The 25,459-nt window shown below is 39.3% G+C and overlaps 1 long non-coding RNA gene across 1 annotated transcript; it reads left to right on the top strand.

Annotated features, from left to right (window-relative positions):
- Positions 1-1,455: 1,455 nt before the first annotated feature.
- Positions 1,456-25,058, top strand: LOC132368716 (uncharacterized). Its single transcript, XR_009504153.1, has 4 exons — positions 1,456-1,531; positions 1,689-1,806; positions 24,748-24,919; positions 25,016-25,058. It is a non-coding gene; the product is annotated as an uncharacterized LOC132368716 (long non-coding RNA).
- Positions 25,059-25,459: the final 401 nt, after the last annotated feature.

The raw sequence follows: 25,459 nt of genomic DNA, 5'->3' as shown, positions 1-25,459 counted from the left end.
ACAGATCTTTTGCCTCCTTAGGTAGGTTTATTCCTATGTACTTTATTCTTTTTGATGTGATGGTAAATGGGATTGTTTCCTTAATTTCTCTTTCTGATCTTTCATTGTTAGTGTATAGGAGTGAAACAGATTTCTGCATATTAACTTTGTATCCTGCAACTTTACCGAATTCATTGATGAGCTCTAGTAGTTTTCTCATAGCATCTTGAGGATTCTCTATGTATAATATCATGTCATCTGCAAACAGTGAAAATTTTATCACTTCTTCTGATTGTTTCTTTTTGGGGGAGATTAATGATGAAGTCCCCATATCATTTTTACTATTCTACTCTTTTCCTTTAGCTTTCATTATTGTTGATGGGATTTGTAGTCAATCCGGATGTACAGATGCAATACCAGGCAATGGCTGCCTGTTCTTCCATCTTTATGTTATTTAATATTTATCACCTAAATGATATCTCTATGCCTTGACTGTATTTTGTCAAGAGGTAGCATTTTCAGTTCATGCAAGGCATTCATCAGGCTTTAGGTATAAAGCTCTTGAATCAATTCCATCATGGGGGTAGTTTTTCCATACCACCGAGAAATTCTCCAACACTAGCTGGGTGTCCTACAATTCAGCTCAGTTCTGACACTATCTGCCTGGAGATAGCACCAGATGCCACAGGTTAAGGACTCAGTCCTGCAAGACTGCCCCCCCCCCCCGACCCCTATTCATATGCCAGTCACAAGCTCAAGTTGTCAGCTGTGCTTCTGACTCACTAGCTATAGATTGACGCTTCCAATGACTCCCTCCTTGGGTTTGACTAATTTACTAGTGCAGCTCACAGAACTCAGAGAAACATTCTACTTATTAGATCATCAGCTTATTATAAAAAGATATAACTCAGGAACAGCAAAATGGAAGAGATGCAGAGGACAAGGTATAGGGAGGGCTTGGAGATTCTATTCCCTTTCTGAGTGCACCACTTTCCCTGAATCTCCATATTTCACCAACATAGATGCTCTCCAAATCCTGTCCTTTTCGATTCTTATGGAGGCTTCATTACATGGGCAAGATTAGGTTAGCTTTGGCCATCAGTGATTGATTCAACTTCCAGCTTCTCCCCTCTCCACTCCTCAGAGGTCAGGGGGTGGGACTGAAAGTTCCAACCCTCAAATCATGTGGTTGGCTCTCTTGGCAACCAGCCCCCATCCTTAGGTACTGTCCAAAAGTTACCTCATAACATAACAATTTGTTGCTCTCATCACCTAGGAAATTCCAAGGGTTTAAGCAGCTGAGTCAAAAATGAGGACAAAGGCCAAATATGTACTTTTTATTATAAATCACGACATCAAAAGGCATTTACATAATATACAAATGCAGCATGTTATCCTGTTTTGACCCTTGTTTTTCCCTAAGAACTTACTCACACTTCCAGATAAGCTGTTGCCTGCAGAATGGATGGTTCAGGTATTGCGTTTCTGCTATGAGGCTGGAGCGAGGGAAGAGAGTTCCCATAGAGGTCTGAGAGCTAAAGGAGTGAGCCAGGTGCGTGGAGAATCATCAAGCATCCAACACCACAGTCCACTTCCAAACACCAGGTCTATTGGGATATAGGCAGGATCTGCATCAAAATGATGAGACCAAGTGTTTGTTGACTGAAGAAAATGCACAACCTAAATGTTGAAAGTTATGCTTTATTCAGCAGACATTCTGAGGACTTCAAGCCCAGGACACAGCACCTCAGATAACGCTGAGAAACTGTTCCAAAGAGGCAAGCAGGGGAGCCAGGATATATAGAAGTTTTTGCAGCAAAAGACCAGGTAGGTGAAACATCAAAATATTACTGTTAATCAAAGAAAACCAGACATCTCAAGTTAATGAATTTAACGCCTTTCTATGTATGGGAAGATGCAAAGTCTGGGCTCATTTTGATTCCTAATTTTTTTTCTGAGTTGCAAAGTACACTTTTTTATTTTTATTTTTTAAGGAGCTCTACCTTTTGCTTTAGGACAGAGAATCTCAGAAGAGTCTTGAACATGTGTGGGTCCGTAGCTGCGAATTTCAAACCTTTGGGCCTGCCATTTAAAAAAAATACAAATTAATCTTTCACATGAGAATACACTAAAATGAAATATGGAGGTTTAACTTGCATTAAGGGTTGGAAAATAGTTTGACAACGTTGTGGTTTTCTTTATCTTGACCTGAATGTATATTTCTATTGTGAAAATTGACATTTGTGCCTGGAGAGTCCCAGAGAACCGAGGGAAAAACACTTATTCCAGGACACCTAATATAGTGTCATTCACCCATTGTGCACTCAGCACATGTGTTATTGAAGCCTCCTTCCCCTGTTTAATTAAACACATCTAATCCATGCCTAGTAAACAATTGTGCTTCAGCCATACTTCATCAACCAACTCCCTGCAGAGCCCTCGATATGGAAACAGTATGGCTCATGTTGACCTGACTGAAGGTAGGCTTGACGGCTGAACCCTCCTTGATGTAGGGAAGCTGAGCTTCAGGCTTCAGGGTTTGCCCGACCATCAAAGCCCAGATTTACTGCTTAGCTGAAAAGACACTGCCTGGCTTCCGGGATGAGGGACAGTTTTTGCGTTATATCTTTTCCTCAGTTCCGTCTTTTGGATTGCCCTAGATGCCACCAGAAATGCACTTTCTCATGGTCTCTACAACCTTCCAGGTCTAGCTCAGTTCCTATCTCCTCCAGAGTCTCCCATAATTACTCAACCCCACTTTAATCTCTTAGCTGCAGTGTCCCGTCAGCAGCTAATTTTCATGTATTGTTATTTTATGTCTTGTCATTTCATCTAGGCCAGCTTCCCCTGGGACATGCATGCTGCCTTACACTCTGCTTATGTGCCACAGTCCTCAGGATACAGCAAATGACAATCAAAGTCTTATAACTTTAGAAACTATCGGAAATACATTTTTGGCCTCTCGCCTTCTGAGATGGCCCACACTCCGTCTATGGGAGTGTGTTTCTCCCAGGGTCACTCTCACTCTCTGAGACAGGCAGCATGCTGGCTATGGAATGTGTATCTCTCTAAATAAACCTGCTTTCACTTTACCAAAAAGAAAAAAGAAAAAAAAGAAAAAGAAAAAAGAAAAAAAAGAAAATACATTATTTACTCACAGGCCAAAAAGCCCAGGGATTCTGTGCCATTGCCAAAGCAAATTAGCAATTGTAAGAAATATGTCTCACACAAGGAGATTTTTCAATACCCCTGCCACTTACTTAGGTGAGTTGAGACTATCTTGGCGGGGGGGGGTCATCTTTTACGATGGGAAAAAACCAACAAACAATAGCCTTGTACAATCATATTCCAGGTCAAGTGGCCTGGAATGTCATCCTGTAGGAATTTGTATTTTCTAAGTTTGTATCTTCCTTGAATAATAGCAATCACTTAAGATATTTAAAAATAAGTTTCAAATTAAAATTTAGACTTGAGGCTAGTTCCATGTATATTCCTTTAAACATTGTTTAAAATTGAGTTACAATTTACATACAGTAAATTTCACTCAGAGGCCGTCATGTAACCACCACCACAACCAAGATACAGAGCACTTCCATCACCACCCCACCAAATTCACCCAACCTTTCACAGTTAACTCCTTCCCCCATGCCCAGGTATCAGGTAAGACCTGGTCAGTTTTCTGTCCCTAGAGTTTTGCTTTTTCCAGAATGTCCTAAATGGAATCACGCAGTGTGGAGCCTTTTGAGTCTTCTTTCAGTTAGCACAATGCATTTGAGGTTCATCCATGTGGCTGTGTGTGTCAGTAGTTTTTTCCTTTTTATTGCTGAGCATGCATATTCTTTTATGGATTATTGGAATCTTGGTTTTACAAGGAGTTGGGGGATCTGAGGTCACTATTGACAACCTGTGTACACCTGTGACCGATTTCTCCCTTGGTTCACACTGACTGTACTGTCTGCGGCCACTGTGATCTTCCATGCCAGGACCCAAGTTAAAGAAATATGTGAAGGGACCAGCTGACCCTTCTTGGGAAGGCTGAGGTGCCGGAGGAGGTAAAGTGTTGCCTGGTGACATTTGGGGGTTGAGAGAGGCGAGCAGAGGCCACCACACTAAGCATTAATCCCTCCTTGTATGCCTATGTGATGGGAATAGTATTTTTTTAACTTGAATTACTGTAGTCTGCTTACACATCCCATCAAATGTACATATATAAAAACAAAAAGATAATTATGGAGAAGGAAGTTGACAGGACAATAAGAGATCTTTTTGTGTTCCCAATATACTCGCCACACATCCAAGTTTCCAAGTATCTTGTCTAGGTCAGAGCTAGAAATTTTCTTAAGACCATGTCACAAGGATGTACATACTTGGAAAATCCCAAATCTATTTCCAAGACTGTTTTTAATCGTTTGGAACCACAGTTTCCCAGAATCCCACCCCTTCTCTGCTCCGCCTCTGAGGCTGTCACCTGCTCTTATCTGGGTGTTTAGAATGGCCTCCTATCCTGTCTCTGTGCCTCTGCCCTGGCCCCTCCATTTATTCTAACCCAGCAGCTATAGTGGTTCCCAATGAACAAAGCAAATCTCTCATTCCTCGGCTCAAGCCATGCAATGATTGCCATTTCCCTTGGAGGACAAGCCAGTGTCCTTTCTTCACATGCAGGATCGCACCCAGTTTGATCTCACCCGCTTCTACCCTCACTCCACTCACTCTGGGGCAGACACACTGACTCTGTGATGTTCCAGGACATTATTCCCTCACCTCCTTCAAATTTTTGCTTAAACCACCTTCTCAATGGTGTCCACTCTGTCCTCCCCATCTGGAAATTTAACTGTTGCTCACCCCCATTTCAGGAGCTCTAGATCACTTTTACAGTATTTTTTCCCTACTTGCTGAGAGCTATAAACTCTTACGATAATGCGTAGATTCTTGATATAGCTGCAAGACTTAAGATGAATCACATTTCTAAACTGTTAATCATAATTCTGATTCTTTGGTTCAGTTTGAAGCCAGACACTGTGATAGATGCTGAGGATGAGAGCTTTACCAGGAACATGGGCGAGGAGGTAAAGGAAGCTCTGCAAACAAAGCAGAAGACACCTGGGGAAAGGTCAGGGGAAAATTCAGAAGAAGCAGTCTCTCAATTCTGGCAGAAGGATGAGCAAAAGTTTGCAGATCAGACAAGGAGAGGGTATTGTTTCATGTAGATAAGAGTAGATGTGGAAGAGGCATAGAGCTGTGGAACCACACTGGGGCTAAACCACAGAAGTGAAGTATCGTTTGAGAGGTGAGTGTAGGTGGGGTGGCGTCGTGGTGGCAGGAGACAAGTTTTGACCACTGGGCGGGGCCAGATCATAAGGGGTCTTTACACCCTACTAAGGAGTCTGGATTTGATCATACAAGGTCACTAATGCAACTTAATTTAGAAAGTCTGCTAACTTGCTCCATATTAGGGATTTATCTTAGCTTGACAACGGCATCTTTGATTAAGAAATGTTTAATTTTCTTTACCTAGTGTAAATCCAAAAGATCATGCACAGAAGAAGTTGAGGGTCTAGAGAACAGGGTGGCAGTGCATGTTTTCAGCTGCCTAGGAAAGAATATTTTGTATATAAACATTCTTGTGCAAATCTACGCACAGGTCAAATGAAAAGCTATTTTGCAGTGTCACACTATCTTTAGATGTGTGACAAGGAACTCATAATTTAGCATATTTAAGAGATTTCTCCACGAGAAATAACCATACTGAGATAATTGGGTTTTCAGTACTCCCTGTCTTAAATTGCAGAGATTCCTTTAGCCATTTTAACAAATCGAGATTCTCAGGAGAAAACAAAGCAAAAAAAGCAAGCTCTACAATCTTTCTCTTTACACCTCCTCATTTCTGCTCCCCAGGATATGAAATTTAATCTCCTACTCCCCACCCCCCCACCTTTTTTTGCAGTTTTTTTCTTCAGCGATCTTCAGATACCTTTGGCCCTGAGTTCAGTGTGTTTCAGTGGCTCATTTAGGTCACTGAAAATGAGTTCCTCTCTGGCCTGATTATGACAGAAAGCAAAATTATCTTTCCCAATGATTCTATCGATCCAGGAAACACTCTGGGAGTCATAAAAGATGTCAGTGCAGATTTGCCTGCTGTTTACATTGAAGGTAACACAGTCATGAATATCCAAAGAGATACAGAATAAACCATTTTGTTAACTATTGGGTTTAAAGGTTTTCCTACAAGTGCAATAATCAAGTGACATGAAGTTGTATTTTTTCAGGAATCTGATTACTTAGTAAAATGAGCTGTTTTTTCTAGACAGGTTTGACTGGGAGGTAGATGATGTGATTTGCCAGTGATCACTGATCAATGATGTGTCCACTTAGTTCTTAGTGCAATAAATTCCTGGGGGATATAAGGATCCATTGACTGAAAATTCCCTTTTGCTTGTTGGAAATTACTGAAGTGCGCTTTAAAATAATCTAAATAATCCATTTTTAGTACTTGACGAGATGTTGAAGTTTTATCCCCTTGCAAAATCAAAATCTGCTGCTTAGTATGTTAATGTGTTATTTGCAAAGCTAATACCATAATTTCAAGCCCAAAGACTCTCCAAACCCTTGCATATCAATCAAAGAAAAGTCAGGCATTCAATATGCATGAGGGAGGGTCCCATATATCTGTAGGTCACTGCCAAGTCAAGACAGATAAGACACAAGGCCTGATGAACTGGGTTCTAGTTCTGGCTTCATCAACAATTGTCTTTACAAGTCAATTAAACTATCTGAGCCTCAATTTCTCTTTTCTTTTTTTTTTAAATCTGTAAAATAAAGAAATAAACATATCTTATTTAGTTAAAACAAGGGATCTTAAACTTCTCTAAAACTATATATCATCCTTTTGCTCTTATTCTTGGTAGGTGATAACCTTCTGCTTGTAACTTTCAATGAATAAACTCGAGCCTGGGAACTTAAATTGTATCACACTCTTGAGTTGAAGAATGAGATTAATTAAAAATGTTAATCTCTAAATTGACAAGTTTAGATATTTTCCTATAGCTTTCATTTATTTGTACCACTTGGTGATTAATAATGAACAATAAGTGTTTTTAATAAGTATCAGACAATTAAATGAGAATTCCTAGGAACTGACCTGGCATAGTTATTTTTAAAAGCTCCCCAGATACATTAATATGCAGCCACTGGTATGAACATTTACCATATAGGTATTCTGAGCTTTCCTCTTCACATCTTAAGTGAAGCCCACTGTGCAAATATGCATCCAGACCAAAATAATGATTGAGCTGAACTAACTCATGCATGAGACAAAAATCTGTGAGTATCTGCAAAAGTGGCTAGCTAAAATGTGAGATCTTTGAGAAAGAAAACTCAATTGCCTGTGCAATCTGCCCTCCATTTTCTCAACAAAACATAAAATCACTGAAAGGATAAAGTTAAAGCAAGTGGAAGGACAGTGGTTTTATTTTATTTATTTTTTAATTTATTTATTATTTATTTTTGGCTGCGTTGGGTGTTCCTTGCTGTGCGCGGGCTGTCTCTTGTTGTGGCGAGCGGGGCTACTCTTCGTTGCGGTGCACAGGCTTCTCATTGCGGTGGCTTCCCTTGTTGTGGAGCACGGGCTCTAGGCGCGTGGGCTTCAGTAGTTGTGGCTTGCGGGCTCTAGAGCTCAGGCTCAGTGGTTGCGGTGCAAGGGCTTAGTTGCTCCGCGGCATGTGGGATCTTCCCGGACCAGGGCTTGAACCTGTGTTTCCTACATTGGCAGGTGGATTCTTAACCACTGAGCCACCAGGGAAGTCCCAGGACAGTGGTTTTAGATTTAGGTTGTGCGTGTGTGTGTTTTATATTTTAAAGAGATTTCATCAGGTTCTTTTTCTGTGATGTTTAGAAGTATTAACCATCCCAACACATAAGAAATTAATTATGTGGAGAATCAGGTGCATGGCCTAACTATGTAATTCTTGGTTGCCATAGAAACAGACAGAACATAGATTTTGCTTGCCTATCACAGGTTCCTGGTATGTGTGGGGCTCTGCCCACAGAGGTAACTTAAGCAAGGTCTTTTCCACTCCTGCAGACGTACCATCCCTGTTTCTATGTCTCTATTTTTCACTTTATTGTCAGGCCGGATAACAGGACTACTTACAAACCTATCTAGTTTATTATATGCCAATATGTATTCTGAGAAAAAAAAAATCATGGACAGTGAAAGAGAAGGATGTAAGTTTACATAAGCCAATTGACTTTTTGGACCTTGGTTTTATTATTTCTGAAATGTAAGGATGGAATTAAATATTTTATAAAGTATGTTGAAGTCTAGATACTAGGACTCTTCAAACATAGTGTATGAACAAGATTTTATAAAGGTTATGATTTAGTCACCTTGAGAGTTTTAAATTGCATTGTTTCTGAGAACTGGAAACTTAAAAAATGCTAAATGTCTCTGACTGCCAGTTTTTGTCTCACCCTTTTTGCAAATTGATTCATGGAGAAGTTTGGTAAAATAAATGAGCATAGTTGGAATCTAATTTTTTAAAAAGCTATGTAAGCTTCTAAACTAAGGAAAATGTTGGAAAACTCAAGATACTGAGTTTTTTTTAGTATGTATAAGGTATTTTTTTAGCCTGATATCAACTGGTTCTTTGATATACACAGATTCTTGGTTAAGCTCACAGAACCTCTGTCTACTAAACCTTAGATAAAAGGGATTCTCCCCTAGCTAGGCTCCTAAGGCAAGCACTGCTTTTGCATCTCTTAAAGTAGTCACCAAATTCTCCAGGTTAAGTGCCTTTTGCCCACTGCTAGATTCCAAAGAACCTGAAGGTTGTATTCCTTGATGTTCCTCTTAGAGAGCCTTTGAACATTAAGAGGTGCTTAAGCAAGATTTGTTGAATGAACACATTTATTCTAAATAGTATTTAGGGAAAGCTGGAGGTAGCAAAGGAGCACTTAATCTCAACCCACGGTAGTAAATAGAGGTCACAGATAATGTTCGACAGCTCATCTGTGTTCTTCAGTGGACAACGTGAAAGATGATACCTTTAGGGGTTGGTCAAGCCTCTAATTTAGTAGATCAAATAGTTCCCACTTTCAGGTCAAAGAGAGGAAGCCTTTCATCAGTTAAATATCCCAGGAAATTACTTCTGCACACACGTCACTGGTACACCACTGTGAGTTAAGCTTTTTCCCGCTTCGCGGCTTTGTTCCTTCGGTCTGTAGTTCTCCTCCTCCAGATCTTCCAGGCTGCCTTCAGGGCAGAGACACCACTTGGCGTTCAGATCAAATATCACTTTTTAAGAGATGCTCACCACCCTTTGTAAAGCAGTTCCAGTGCCCGGCCCAGTACGGGGCACGTGGTAACCGCTTTTTAACATATTGTTTAATTAATGCACACAGCCAAGGGTGGGACAAAGAGAAGGCTTCCACACCCTGGATGCCAAAGGCAAGCCAAAACCCATGTTCACAAGGGTTCGGGTGCTGGAGCTCCATCTGTCCCCCGCGTCACGCGCTCTCCTCGTCCTTCTCCACGCACGTGGCTACGCTTTCCCTTGCTTTCCTACCTGCGCTATGGAGAGCTGCATGCGCAATTTGCTTGGCCCAGCGCAAAGTGAAAATGTTGGGCTCCTGGTTCGAAAATCAAGAAAACAGCGTTTCGCTTTCTCCGGTGGTCTTTCTCCACCAGTCATGGCGTTTTTTATTTGCTATTTAAAATGATCCCCCCGCACTGGGATACTCGCGGCGAGGGGAGTGCCGACCTCCCAGGAGCCGGGGCTTGTGCCTAAACCCACCACGTTGGCGTCCAAGTTCAGGTCCTCCCGGGGCAAGGTCCCCGCGGAGCCAGGGCAGCGGGAGAGGGACCCAGCACCTGTCCCCAGGAAGCGGGACGCACCTGAGAGGAGGCTCCGGCCCTTGTGGATGCTCCCAGCAAACTTCACACGGATGCGATTACTAAGCCTTTCAAGACGGCTGCTGCAGCAGTAGTATTCCACGCTATGGATTTGTTTATCCATCCATTTGCTGCTTCCAGTTTTTGCTGCTGCAAATAAAGCTGCTATGAACATTCATGTAATAGTCTTTGTATAAATGCATACTTTCATTTGTCTTGGGAAAATACCTAAGAAGTGGGATAGCTGGATCATATGGTAGATACATGTTTAACTTTTTAAGAAATTGCCAATCCGTTTTCCAACACGGTTGAACCATTTTCTCACCAGCAGTGAAGGAGTGTTCAAGTTGCTCCATATCTTTGCCAACACTTGATATGGTCAGTCTATTTTGAACGTAGTGGTGTGTCTAATTTGTATGTAGTAGTGTCTCACTGAGGTTCTAATTTGCATATCCATAATGACTGGTGATGCCAAGCATATTTTAATGTGTCCATTTGCCATCCATTTATCTTCTTTAGTAAATATCTGTTCAAATCTTATACCCATTTGTTTTATTGGGTTTGTTTTCTAATTAGAGTTTATTAGAGTGTTGAATGTATCCTGCATTCAAGTCCTTTTACAGGTAGAAGACTTGCAAATATTTTCTCCCAGACTGTGGCTTATGCTTTTATTTTATTAACAGTGTCTTTCAAAGAGCAGTTGTTATTTTGATGAAGTCCAGTTTTTTTCTTCTATGGATTGTGATTTTGATCATATCTAAGAAATCTTTGCCTAACCCTACATCATAAAGATTTTCTCCTACGTTTCTTCTAGAAGTTTTACAATGTTAGGTTTTGCATTTAGGTCTGTGATCCATTTTTTTAAAAAAATTAATTAATTAATTAATTTTTGGGTGTGTTGGGTCTTCGTTTCTGTGCGAGGGCTTTCTCTAGTTGCGGCAAGCGGGGGCCACTCTTCATCGCGGTGCGCGGGCCTCTCACTATCGCGGCCTCTCTTGTTGCAGAACACAGGCTCCAGACACGCAGGCTCAGTAGTTGTGGCTCACGGGCCTAGTTGCTCCGCGGCATGTGGGATCTTCCCAGACCAGGGCTTGAACCCGTGTCCCCTGCATTAGCAGGCAGATTCTCAACCACTGCGCCACCAGGGAAGCCCTGTGATCCATTTTGAATTGAGTTTCGTATATAGTGTAAGACATGGATTGAAGTTCTACACAGGAACTAAAGAGCCCTGGAAATAGTAACTATGTGAGTAAAAAGACTTTTTTATCATTTAAATATTTTGTTTAAAGCAAAGACAATAACAATATAGTATGGTGTTTAAACTATAAGTAGAAAACATTTGATGATAGCAATAGTGTACAGACTGGGAGGACAGAAATGAAAGTATACTTTCTTAAAGTTCTTACAGGATACCCGAATGTTACTTGCAGGCAGAGTGTGATAAGGTAAAGAGGACACTCTGAACCTAGAGAAACCACTAAATAACAATACCGAGAGTTATAGTTAATATGCCAGCAAGAGATCCAAAAGCAGGCAGAAAAAGAGGAAAAACAGAACAAAGAACAAATGGAACAAATGGAAAACAGATAAGTTGTAGCTTTAAACGCAACTACAACAGACATCACATTAAATATAAGCAACGATGTCTTTTATAACCTGATCTTGGATATCTGTCATCAACAGGAGCCATGTGGGAATGTGGGTAGAGATGGTCTGTTGGAGTCGGTAGAAGTTTTCTTTTGATTCTTTCAGTTTTCTCGGTAAAGTTGGATGTGAGATCGTTGGCTGAGAAAACCTTGTCTAATTTAGGTTGTTACCCTCAAGCTGAGCACCATCCTGAATTTATTTTTATTTTCTTAATTTGATCCTGAACAGGTGAGGCATAGAGAAGAAATTCCAGATAAACATTAAACTGATTCTAATTAAACAGACAAATGGGGAGCTAAAATTTGTTTTCGATTGCCTTAAATCTAAAAGGAAAAAAATATTGTAATAATTAACACAGCTAGGAATCTGCACCCAGTGCATCTCCCTCATTCGTCTAGAATGCTTACTGGGAATTAATATTAATAGGGTAGTTTCCATCGAGACTTTTGCAGCTGCAAAGACCATGACATCACAGCAGCAATGCCCCCGGCAGCTTCGAGGCTTGTGTGTGTCTGTCCATGTCCAGTGTATCTTTTCCAACCAACCCATCAACAAATACTTCTTGAGCTCCAATCATGCAAGCAGCACAGTGCTAGACACTCTTAGTATTCCCCTAGTTCAAGATCAAGGGCTGTTCAGTTAATTGCTGCAGCTTTTCTTCTAACAGAAAATCTCTCATAAATTAAGAAGAAAATGATACATATACACTGGAGAACTCTGTTTCAATTGCTTTAATGTATCATCATGCCAAACCAACAGTGCTTTAAAAAGGCCCACAGACACCATGGAAATATCCCCTAAGTGCAAGAACATAAGTATTTTTTCTGCAGCGCTCCCTTGACAAGTCCTAACACAGCACTCTTAAAAAATGAAAGACAGCCTGGAATCAGAACGCTGAGGAAAGGTGTACAATTAGTGAGCAAACCACCACCTTGAGTTGATTCTTGTCAGCTGTGATGCACCACGTTTGGTTTCCATTTGGTTTCTTTGGTTTACACCTGAGAAGACCTCAGTGCCTTTGGAGTGAAAGTAATTTAACATATAATTTAGCTACATGAATATTTGCAGTTTGCAAATGGAAAGGAGACACTCCAGTGTGGGAGATGAAGTTTGCTTCTTAAGACAAAAGTTCTCTTAATTATGGTCCCATAATTTAGGAAAGAAACAAAAGTAGAGATGTCTCCTGACTGCTCTATTAATCTGAAAACTGCTCCATCTACTATCTTTTGATCTAAGTGGAGAGGACATTATTCAGTTATCCTAGAAACTACATAGTTCAAGTCCACTGTGTACTAAAACTAAGACCATAAATATCTTCTATTTTAGGCAGTGATTGTGTCTCTGTATCTGTGTGTTGTGTGTGCATGATTTTTTTAAAAGGAACATCAGCAAGACATATTTAATAAATTAATGTTTGCTTTTCGAGTGCCACATGTGGCTGTGATAGTAAATTTGCGGCTACCCATGGAGGCTGTGAAGGGAAGGGGCCCAGTGACCAGAGAGAGTTGGGTAAGACATTAAGAATCTGTGCAGAGACTTCCCTGGTGGCACGGTGGTTAAGAATCCGCCTGCCAATGCAGGGGACACGGGTTCAATCCCTGGTCCAGGAAGATCCCATGTGCCACTGAGCAACTAAGCCTGCGCTCCACAGCTACTGAGCCTGCGCTCTAGAGCCCACAAGCCACAATTACTGAGCCCACGTGCCACAACTACTGAGCCCGCATGCCTAGAACCTGTGCTCCTCAACAAGAGAAGCCATCGCAATGAGAAGCCCGCACACTGCAACGAAGAGTAGCCCCCGCTCGCTGCAACTAGAGAAAGCCTGCGCACAGCAACAAATAAATAAATATATTAAAAAAAAAGGAAATATATGGAAGTACATGTACTACCTGTAGTTTGTTCTTCTATCTTTGGCCTTCTTAATGTAAATTTATTTGTGGTGAGGATCACCTGTCCTGATCATTATTTTTTTTGCCATTTAAAAATTTTTTAAATTGAAATACAGTTGATTTACAATGTTCTGTTAGTTTCAGATATATAGCAAAGTGATTCAGTTATACATGCATACATATATATATTCTTTTGTTATGTTCTCTTCCATTATAGGTTATTACAAGGTATTGACTATAGTTCCCTGTGCTATACTATTTCCCTTTTTTTTTTTAGGGAAAAAAACCAGATATAACTGCAATATCACACCTCAGTAAAAAAAGGACTAATCTTCTGGGAGAGAATGGATACATGTATATGTATGGCTGAGTCGCTTTGCTGTGCATCTGAAACTGTCACAACATTGTTAATCGGATATACTCCAATATAAAATAAAAAGTTAAATAAAAAAGGACTAATCTCTCCCTTTAAACATCAGAATGGAAGTTCATTGAAGTGAGGTCATAGGGATGAATTTGAATATCACCTAATTAGTAGCAAAAATAAATTATTCACAAGATTCTGTTTTGTGTTATTAATCACAAAGCACACCCCTTGTGCAAATTATTTTTTATACTATTGTAGATAACATCTTCTGAAATATCATTTTTAAAATGTGTGTTGCAGGAATTTAGACTATAATATTTGTAAACCGTTTTTCATATCCAGCAAATGTGCTAAATTCTCCTACCAAAAGCTTTGGGTTTTCTATGCACACAATCATGTCATCTGTTAATCATGACCATCTCTCATTTTCTAATTCCTATGCCCCAGGAGTGGAATTAAAGATTCCCCTTGGTACTTTTTCAGGCTCTGAAGAGGCAGCAATGTTCCTGCATCTGTGGGAGCTTACATTCTAGTTGATGAAACAAGAGAGAAACACACGAGAAAGTATCAAATGGGGATGAACAGAAAACGTGGGGGAGTGCTGTGGTAGAGAGTGGCTACCTCCGACTGGACCTCAGGGAAGACTGGCCAGAGGAGGTGACTTCGAATAGCAATCTACTATACAGCAACTGTGGATTTTGCACAAAATGTGCATTCAGAAAACATTCCACATCCCTTCTACACCTCCCAGACCTCCACAGCACCTTCCACGAAACCTCAGGCTTATGCCATCCCCCATCTGTCATCACCTGTTCTGATCATTATTTTTTTTGCCGTTTAAAATTTTTTTTAATTGAAATATAGTTGATTTACAATTCTGTTCTGTTTCAGATATACAGCAAAGTGATTCAGTTATACATGCATACATATATATATTCTTTTGTTACGTTCTCTTCCATCATAGGTTATTACAAGATATTGACTATAGTTCCCTGTGCTATACTATTTCTACCTGTGACCAGACATGCCCCTTATTGCTAGGTCAAGCATTGGCTGGAATTAGTCATCAATAGGGTGCTGTGGTCTTTCCAGTATCTGTACCTTAAGTTCTTGAGGGTATTGCTTGGGGGCATCTGATGAAAGCCCAAATGCTATTATTTAAAAATCAGATGAGCACAGCCATGTTCATGACAGCATTATTCACAATAACCAAAGAATGAAAGCAACCCATGTGTCCATTGACAGATGAATGGTAAACAAAACATGGTACATACAAACAATGGAATATTATTCATCCTTAAGAAGGAAGGAAATTCTGACACATGCTGCAACATGGATGGAACTTGAGGCCATTAAGCTGAGTGAAACAAGCTGTTCACAAAAGGACAAACATTGCATGTTTCCACTTATATGAGGTCCCCAGGGTAGTCAGATTCATAGAGACAGAAAGTAGATGGTGTTTGCTGGGGGCTGGGAGGAGGAAATCGGTAGTTATCGTTTAATGGATACGGAGTTTCAGTTTTGCAAAATGAAGTGTTCTAGAGATGGAATGTGGTTGCCAACAATGTGAATATACTTAATGCCACTGAACTGCACACATAAAACTGGTCAAGATGATAAATTTTGTTATGTGTATTTTGCCACAATTAAAAAAAAAACAATCAGATGAGCAAGCAAGCTGAAACCCAGAGATGGTTGCTACAAAAACCAGTTCTGATGTATTTCTTGGCTTATTTTTCTTGGCTTTGTTTCTTGTTATTATTCATGCTCACATTTGTGGTATTAATTAAAAAAAATGTTTGTCATTAAAGGTAATTTCATCCATAATGCCACAGGCATCCCTAAAGCTCAACAGTTTTAAATTTTTCTGTGGGTTGTGGGTTTCTTTTGGTGCGTTTTCATCTTTTGTTTAACATTGAAATATGATAGTTTGCATTCTGTTTCCAAAACAAGTTCTCCATATATTAATTTACAGCATTGACTTATGCTTTATAATCTTAATATTAATTTTCAGGGGCCTGAGGACATTTTATTGAACTAATATGCCATCCTTTGTTGATCTATTTATTTCTGGAGGAATAGTTTTAGTTGTTTCTTGTTTTATTTGCTTTTGTAATTCCAAATCATGACCGTTATCATTTTATATGTTTTCATTAAATTTAAAAAATGGAATGGGCTTTATAACTTAGAGATTATTATTATTTTTTTTTTAAAGTAGAGGGAAGGATTATTTATTTATTTATTTATTTATTTTTGGCTGTATTGGGTCTTCGTTTCGTGTGAGGGCTTTCTCTAGTTGCGGCAAGCGGGGGCCACTCTTCATCGCGGTGCGCGGGCCTCTCACTGTCGTGGCCTCTCTTGTTGCGGAGCACGGGCTCCAGACGCGCAGGCTCAGTAGTTGTGGCTCACAGGCCTCGTTGCTCCGCGGCATGTGGGATCTTCCCAGACCAGGGCTCAAACCCGTGTCCCCTGCATTGGCAGGCAGATTCTCAACCACTGGGCCACCAGGGAAGACCAGAGATTATTCATTTTTGACCTTATTTGAACAGAATCAAGGTGGTCATGCTCCTCAATTTAGGACATATCATAAGTCTATATATGGATATTTAAATTCTTAAAATTTGATTTCTTCTTTCATTTATGATACCCAGTCTCACTTCTCCTTCCTCTTCTCATGTATTTAACATACACACTTCCATCATTTTATTTACATGTATCCATAGTAGGTTTCATGTTTTGAAAAACCTACTTAAGTAGCATTGTGCTTTTAACCTCATTTGGTTCCTTACTTTTTCACTCAACATTGTATTTTTGAGATTTATCTACGTGGCTAAACACAAAGCCAGTTAATTCCTTCTAACCTTTGCATAGAATTCTATTTTATTGACAGTTCACGTTTAGATGGACGTCTCTATGTCTATCTAACTCCTTGCTACTGAAAGCTATGCTTTTCCCAGCTCACAGGTTTACATCTCCCTTTGCACTTGTGAGGTAGTTTTTGTGGCAGGTACTTGCACGCAGGCCTGGGATTGCTAAATCCCAGGGCAACTGCAGCCACAGTTTCAAGAATTGGAGGCTGTTCTCCAGTGGCTCTGTATGCAGGTAGTCCCACCAGCGGTGTCCGAGGGCTCTTATTCTCCAACATCCTCTTCAGAGCTTGGTGTTCTGAAGTCTCAAATTATTGACAACCCAAGGACTGTAAAATTGTACCTGGTTTTGTTTTAATTTGCTTTCCCCTGATCATTAGAGAAGTGAGGCATCTCTCTGATTAGTTCTTATGTGAATTACCTATTAATATCCTTCACCCTTTCAAAAAAATTTTAGGTGTCCTATCCCTTTCTTACTGACTTACAGGAACTTCTTCTATATTGTAGAAGTGCTGAAGCTAGCTTAATTCCTTTCCAGTCCTCTTAGAAATGGGCTAATTAGACCACAATCAGTCTATGTCCAGATATGTCGACCCAGAGGTTAGATATAGTTCCCTGAACACCAATTTGCTTTGACAACTCTGATTGGATTCTGCATAACTCTCAAGGCTTGGTCTGTCTCTGCAGTCACAGTTCAAAGGTCCTACTAATGATGCCTGAGATGAGGAAAACCTCTTTCTCAGTAGCTCCAGCAAAAATCTAGGGCCAAGATCTCATTAACTTATGCTGTACTTTTAACTTTTCCTGACCAGGGAATAGAATATCCTGATTGACCAGGTTTTGAAAGAGATTCCTATTTGGCATGTCACTAAGTGGAGAAGAGACACTTCCTTCTTGTGTAGAATACAATTCTGCAGCAATACATAAATAAATAAGTACATGTATATTATGAAGATGTATATATTCTTATTCTAATATAAAGAAATTTCCCATCTATCCCAGATCCCATTAAATAAATATATATTAAATTTGATCCGAGGCCTTTTGGCATCTATAAGGATGATAATTTGATTTCTATTCCCATCTTGATTTATTAAAATGCCAAATATATTCTTTTATTTCCTAAGATGAAATTTACTGGTATTGCTCCTCCGAATTCTGCTTGCTCATCAGGTATTGTTATTTTAATGTGATGCTAAAGCCTATTTTTGAATACGGGTCATTTACTATTTTTGCTTTGAGGTTCGTGACTGAATGAGTCCCTAATTTTCTTTTTTCTGGGTGTGCTCTTTCTGTCAGATGTTAGTATTATGCTCTATGACAAGAATTTGGAAGATTCTCACTTTCTCACTCCTTACCATTTGCTGGAGTAGTTTAAATAGCATTGGAGTTACTATTGCTTAATATTTTAATAGACTTCAGCTGTGAAATTACCTGGCACTCCTATAATCAGGTTCAGTTTTTAAAAAATTAGTTTTAGGATTTTTCCTCACCTGTATTAATTTGTTTGTTTTTTTTTGATTATACAAAACATTAACGTAGAACAAAAGTCAAAACTTTTTTTTTGGCTACGCCACGTGGCATGCAGGATCTTAGTTTCCTAACCAGGGATCGAACCTGTGCTCCCTGCATTGGGAGAGCAGAGTATTAACCCACTGGACCACCAGGGAAGTCCCAAAACTATTTAAACAGATATATTCTGAGGATGCTCATTCCCATCCACCTCTTCCCACCCACCCTTAGCAGCTTCTGGTTAATCCTTATGTAAAAATAAGCACACATACATACAGTAGGTTCTTATTTCCCCTTTTTTCCTATGCAAATGGTGTATATTTTGTATCTTGGATTTTTCTTTTTTAATCTTAACAACGCATCATTAAAATTACTCCATATCAGTTCACAGAGATTTTTCTTATCTTTTTTTTTTAACATCAGCATATTTTTTTCATAGAGTGGATGACCATTAATTATTTATTCAATCTCCTAGATATGAGATTTAGGTTCTTTCCATTACTTTGCTATTACAAATAATACCACAATGAATAATATTGTGATTTTTTTCTCCGTGAGATTGAAGGTATATATATTCAGGGTAAATTCCTATAAATAGGATGCCTGGTATTACAGGCCTTTGAAAAGAAGGTGAATTCTTAGGTTTCAGCATTTAAGAGTTTGATACATGTTACTTACATCTAGATTGTTCTTAGGTGATTTAGGGCTTCTTTTTTGTTCGTTTGCTTACCTAATGCATCATGATCTGAAAGATGTTTTATTAGCCTCCTTTTGCTGATGTGCCTTTATTTCTCCTAGTGTTTCCTGTAGATTTTTCTCTGCATTTTTGACCCAATGTTATTTGGTGCACAGTTAGGTATAACTGTAAGATCTGCCTTGAGGATTGTGTCCCTCATCATTGTAAAGCACCTTTCTTGACTCATTTAACATGTTTGTGTCTGAATTCCACCTTGTCTGATGTTGTGACCATGACTCTTGCTTCCCCTTGTCTGCATTTTTGTGTATGGACCTTTGTCCCTTCTTTGATTTTCAGCTGTTCCTAGCTGAGTCTTCACTTACACACATCATTCTGTTGGACTCTGCTTAGAATTCCAGCTAAGGGCTTTTCTTATAGATAGATGTGTACCTTGTTACAAGTTTGATATGGCAAATACATTTTACAGTGTCATTCAATTGTTTAACACTTCCTTTGTTTTAGTGTATTTCACTAGGTGTAACAGTGTGTTTGTGTGGGGGGCACATTCATGTGCACACATATTCTAGAAATTTGGAATATTTGTACTCAGTTTTTAGTTTTTAGGAATTACTTTAACTATAATTTTATGTAATATACTTAATCGTTTAAATCCTCAGTTTTGACTAACTTCCCATTATGATAAAGTTAGCTGATTCCACTTTCTCCTTTCTCCTCTTTCTTCCTTCTGCCATCTGATTTTTTTTTTTAACTTTTTATTAGGAAAAAGTTGTTCCCATGTATACATCACCTAGCTCCAAAAATAATAATTAAATCTCATTTCACCTATACCCCACTCATTTCTCCTCTCCTGTGTTAATTTAAAGCAAATTCAATTCATATCTTTTTTTCCTGCAAACACTTCAGTATGTATTTCTAAAAGACAAGAATTTAAAATATTTAAACAATTATCATTGTTATACCTAAAATAAAAATTAAGGCAGGAGTAAATGATGTAGCAGAACTGGAAGTGGCCTCACCCGAGAAGGGAAGAGATTAGGTTAAGACTGAGCTAACCATTTGGTCAGCATTAAATTTTCCAGTTATATCATAAATGATACAAAAATTTTAACTCAGGATTCAAATAAATCCACATATTTTGATGGGTTGCTGTATATTTTAAGTCTCTTTTAATCTATAGGCTCTCAGCTCCCTCATCTCTCTCTCTCTCTCTCTCTCTTTCTCTCTCTCTCTCTCCCCCTCTCTCTTGCAATTTGATTTTTGAAGACCCTGGGCCATTTGTCTTGTAGAGTGTTCCACAGTTTGGATTTTGCAGATTGCTTCCTAGTGTCATAGTTCAACATGTTCCTCTGGTATCTATATTTCTATAGATAAAAAAGAAAATTGATAGTTGCATCGAGGATATTGATCATATTCAGGTTCTTATTTTGGAGGAGATGTTGGTGGTGGCTAGACTACTTGATAGGTGGTAGCATGCATTGTCTTCCATGAAGAGATATGTAATAGCTGAGTGTCTCTTCTTAAGATGGTCGAAGTTGGGGACTTCCCTGGTGGTCCAGTGGTTAAGAACCTGCCTTCCAATGCAGGGGACACGGGTTCGATCCCTGGTCAGGGAACTAAGATCCCACATGTCACTGGGCAACTACCGAGCCCGCGTGCCACAACTAGAGAGAAGCCCGCGCGCCACAATGAAAGATCCTGCATGCCGCAACTAAGACCTGACTTAGCCAAAAATATAAATAAATAAATAAATAAATATTAAAAAAAAATAAAAAGATGGTCGAAGTTGTTGATATCTAATGCTTAGACCTATTAATTCACTGGGGGTTGTAAAATGATATTCTAATTGTCTTCTTCTGCATTTATTACCTGGAATACTTCTATAATCATTTATTGTTCGGTTACATAAAGATGGTGGCACAGTTTGTATCAGAAAGAGGATAAATGCTTGACTCATTCCCTTTATTTACTAAATCTTAAGGGAACACTGGGAATAATTGCTTTAGAATATTACATAATCACTCATTTGAATTGAAAGCACAGTAGTTTGACCTTATAGATTTTATCAGATAAATCCTAAGGATACATACACACACAACTGTAAAGAAAGAGAAGTTTCAATAATCATATCATTAATCTTACTATTGTGTGTATATAATATATATTATTGGGATAGAGCAAATTAATATGTTAATGTTTTCAGGAAACAAAACTTTCAGAGAGAAAATAGCTACAAATATAAAATCAAACAAAAACTCTGAAATGGGAATATTAGCTTGAGATTGATATATTTTCTTCTATATTTTAAAAATAGAAACTATGCAAAGCTGTTACCGAGTCCAAGCTCGTACTCTTCACTGTGTGACAGGCCAATAAATCAAGAGACGAATTGTTGGGGCAAGGAATAGTGACTTTATTCGGAAAGCCAGCAGACCAAGAAGATGGTGGACTAGAGTCCCAAAGAACCATCTTGCCTGAGTTAGAATTCAGGCTTCTTTTGTACTAAAAGGGGAGGGGGTGTGGCTGCTTGTTGCAGACTTCTTGGTGCCGGAATCCTTTGTTCTTGCAGCTGTCCAGGTAGGTCTAGTCACAATGTTCCTATAAGCTTCCAACAAGACAAATGTTACTCTGTGTTCTGCAACTTTTTATCTCTGTATGAATGGAAAAGTGTTATACTTTTAAAGGTTAGAGCCTTGAGACTGGGCTAAGGTGTATATTTCAAGGTGTAGGCAACATTCTCTTACAAAAGGTACAGAGCTCCATGACTAAGCACAGGCAGCAGAGCACAAGGGTTCGAGCTAAAGGAATAGATCCAATGTGGAGTCAGGTTTGTTCCTCTCTGTTACAGAGCCTAGTACAAATAAGCACCCTGACCTCCTAGATTATGATTTCTAATGCTATTTCTCACTAACAGGACTCAGGGGTCCTTAGAGGTATGACTAATTCCAGATCTGGATTAGATGAACTTGGGCATCTTTTTATAATGAAAAGCAAGGAAGCTATTAAAGGTTATTGGGGATATGGCAGAAGGATTCAAAAGCCAGCTTGAAGGGGTTCTTACTTGCCAAAAATCAGATGATTTGAGTGTAAAAACAAAACAAAATAAAACAAAACATCCTGAAATGGATTGAAACACATCAAATATATGAGAATTCATGAGTTCATGATAATATTCCCCTCCTCACTCAAAAAAACAAAACCAAAAACAAACAAACAACAACAAAAAACAAGCAAAAAACAACCCAGCTCATTGACATTGGTCTCCTTTAGAAGATGCTGAGGAATCAATTGATAATTCAAAAAACAAAATTCTAAATAAGTGAAAACAATCAAACTATATTCCTACATTTTCTTTATGAAATACACCTCAGATAAGCAAATATTTGATAATGAAAAACTCTACGTTCTACATAATAGATAAAATTGATAAATAAACAAAGGAAGTAAGGTGAAATTTAGAGTACTACAATTTTTCAGTTCCTTAAAAAAATTGGTTATAAGCAAACAATGATCAGTGACTGCTAAAACAACTAATTTTAATCTGATTAATCTTAACAAAAAAAGAAATCATCAGACATTTTGTACCTTAATGGGATACAATAGGAAATTCACAACCTCACTTGTGAAGTATTCTTCCAAAAAAAATGATTAAACCCCTAAATATAACTACTAGTTTACAAAAAACATAAGAGGGAGAGAGACGTGTTAAATGACATCATGGGGATACTATCAGCAAAATTCAGAATATAAGAAATTCTACTGGACAAAAAAAAATGAAAGACAGATGGACAGAAACAAAGAAAGAAAGCAGGAAGGAAGGAAGGAAGGGAGGAAGGGAGGGAGGAAAAGGGAGAACCTATAAAACTTTCTGAGATGATGAAAATATTCTCTATATCTGTGCTGTCCAGTTAGGTAACTACTAGCCACATATTAGAATCGAAGACTTGAAGTACAGCTAATGAGACTGAGGAGCTGATTTTAAATATTGTTTAATTTATAAATAACTTATTAAATTTAAATAGCCACACGTGGCTAAGGGCTACCACATTGGACAGCATAGCAAAAACTAAAAAATAAGAGATAAATCAACTAAATGCAATGTATGGAGTTTACTTGAATCCTGAAATAAACAAACCAATAAGATGTTCCAAGTACAAAAAACAATTAGGAACTATTTGGGAAATTTGAAACCTGAAAGGATATTTATATTAAGAAATTCTTGTTGGGCTTCCCTGGTGGTGCAGTGGTTAAGAATCTATCTGCCAATGCAGGGGACATGGGTTTGAGCCCTGGTCCAGGAAGATCCCACATGCCGCAGAGCAACTAAGCCCGTGCGCCACAACTACTGAGCCTGCACTCTAGAGCCTGTGAGCCACAACTACTGAGCCCGCGTGCCACAACTACTGAAGCTCGTGCATCTAGAGCCTGTGCTCCGCAACAAGAGAAGCCACCACAATGAGAAGCCCGCGCACCGCAACGAAGAGTAGCACCCGCTTGCCGCAACTAGAGAAAGCCTGCGCGGAGCAATGAAGACCCAATGCAGCCAAAAATAAAAAATAAATAAATTAATTAATTAAAAAGAAACTTCTTGTTAATTATTTTTAATTAGGTTAAAATATTATGCTTATTTTTTGAGTCCATATCTTTTAGGGAAACAAAATGAAGTATTTATGGATAAACCATTATTATATATGTGATTTGCTTCAAAGTGATCTAATGGCGATGGAAGGGAGAGTGTGTGCGTGTGTGTGTGCGTGTGTGTGTGTGTGCGTGTGTGTGTGTGTGTGAATGAGGGGCCAAGATTTGATGTGTACTGATAATTGTTGAAGCTGGTAGTATTCGTTTCCTATGGCTGCTGCAATAAGTTACCAGAAACTTGGCTTCAAACAGCACACATTGATTCTTCTACACTGTAATTAGTTCCAGAAATTGGAAGTCCCAATAGTTTCAGTGAGATGAAATCAGGTGTTTGCAGGGCATGCTTCCTCTAGAGATTCTAGGGGAGAATCCATTTCTTTCTTTGCCTTTTCCAGTGTTTTGAGTGGCATTTCTTTTATTCCTTGGCTCAGGTCCTACTCCTCCATCTTCAAAGCCAGAAGCATAGCATCTGCTTCTCTTGGCTTCCATCCCAGGGTCTTCTTCTCTTTTGTCTGAAATCAAATCTCCCTCTTTCTCCTTATTCTAAGGATGTTTGTGATTATACAATAGGGCTTACCTGGATAATCCAGGATAGCCACTCCATCTCAAGATCCTTAATTTAATCACATCTGAAAAGACCCTTTTCTCATATAAAGAAACATTCATGGCTTCAATGGACTAAGGAGCTTGGTTTCTTTGGGGGCTATTATTCAGCCTACCAGACTGTGTGATGTTCACATGGGGATTTTTAAAAAGTATCTATCTATCTATCTATCTGTCTGTCTGTCTGTCTGTCTGTCTATCTATCTATCTATCTATCTATTTATTTTGGCTGCGCCGGGTCTTAGTTGTGGCACATGGGATCTTCGTTGCTGCATGTGGGATCTTTAGTTGCGGCACGCAAACTCTTAACTGCGGCATGTGGGATCTAGTTCCCGACCAGGGATCGAATCCAGGCACCCTGCATTGGGAGTGCGGAGTCAGCCACTGGACCACCAGGGAAGTCCCCACGTGGGGATTTGTTATCCTATTCTCTGTACTGTAGTACAGGTTGGAAAAATCTCAAATAAAAAATCAAAAAACCAAATTTGTCTGATGCGTATGCATAGCAGTTTGTACAATATCACTGACTTAGATGGGATCTCAGGACCCATAACCCAAATCTTTGTTCTGCCTAATTGTGCTGCCACTCGCTTATCAAAAACCACAAACAAATCACAGGCCTTGGGGAGTTAATGACCTAAAAGAATGTTTTCTTTTTGCAGAGCTATTTTGTTCATGGTAACTTCTATAAACCTGGAGCCCAATGTTTCTAATGATTGAAGAGGAGATAGTCGCCAGTATAGACATGTTACTGACTGTTACCTGGGTTACATTTGCCAGGAGACTGGAGGCCCTCTGCTTACACGGATTTTATGGACACAGCCAACCAGTGGAGTAAGTTTTAGGGTTTCCTTTCTGTAATTGTTCTTGTTGCTGCTGTTATTCTCTCTCTTTCATGCAATTTAAACTCTTAATATGCTCATCTTTTAGGAAGCTGAATACATGAAAATTCAAATTATAAAAAAGAAAAACTGTAAGTAGGGGATGGGGTTAGGGTGGTTTTCTTTTTTTAAAAAAATTAATTAATTAATTTTTTTGGCTGTGTTGGGTCTTCGTTTCTGTGCGAGGGCTTTCTCTAGTTGCAGCGAGCGGGGGCCACTCTTCATTGCAGTGCGTGGGCCTCTCACTGTTGCAGCCTCTCTTGTTGCAGAGCACGGGCTCCAGATGCGCAGGCTCAGTAGTTGTGGCTCGCGGGCCCTAGTTGCTCCGCGGCATGTGGGATCTTCCCAGACCAGGGCTCGAACCCGTGTCCTCTGCATTGGCAGGTGGATTCTCAACCACTGCGCCACCAGGGAAGCACCCCCCCCCCCAGGGTGGTTTTCTTGCTAAAAAGATTCACATGAAGTTTCTTCTGAATAAAATGTACTCTCCATG

Source organism: Balaenoptera ricei, chromosome 7 (genome assembly GCF_028023285.1).
Source record: "Balaenoptera ricei isolate mBalRic1 chromosome 7, mBalRic1.hap2, whole genome shotgun sequence".
In the NCBI taxonomy this organism is placed as follows: domain Eukaryota; kingdom Metazoa; phylum Chordata; class Mammalia; order Artiodactyla; family Balaenopteridae; genus Balaenoptera; species Balaenoptera ricei.
The sequence above is the reverse complement of the archived record's forward strand: the minus strand, read 5'-3'. Positions and strand labels throughout refer to the sequence as shown.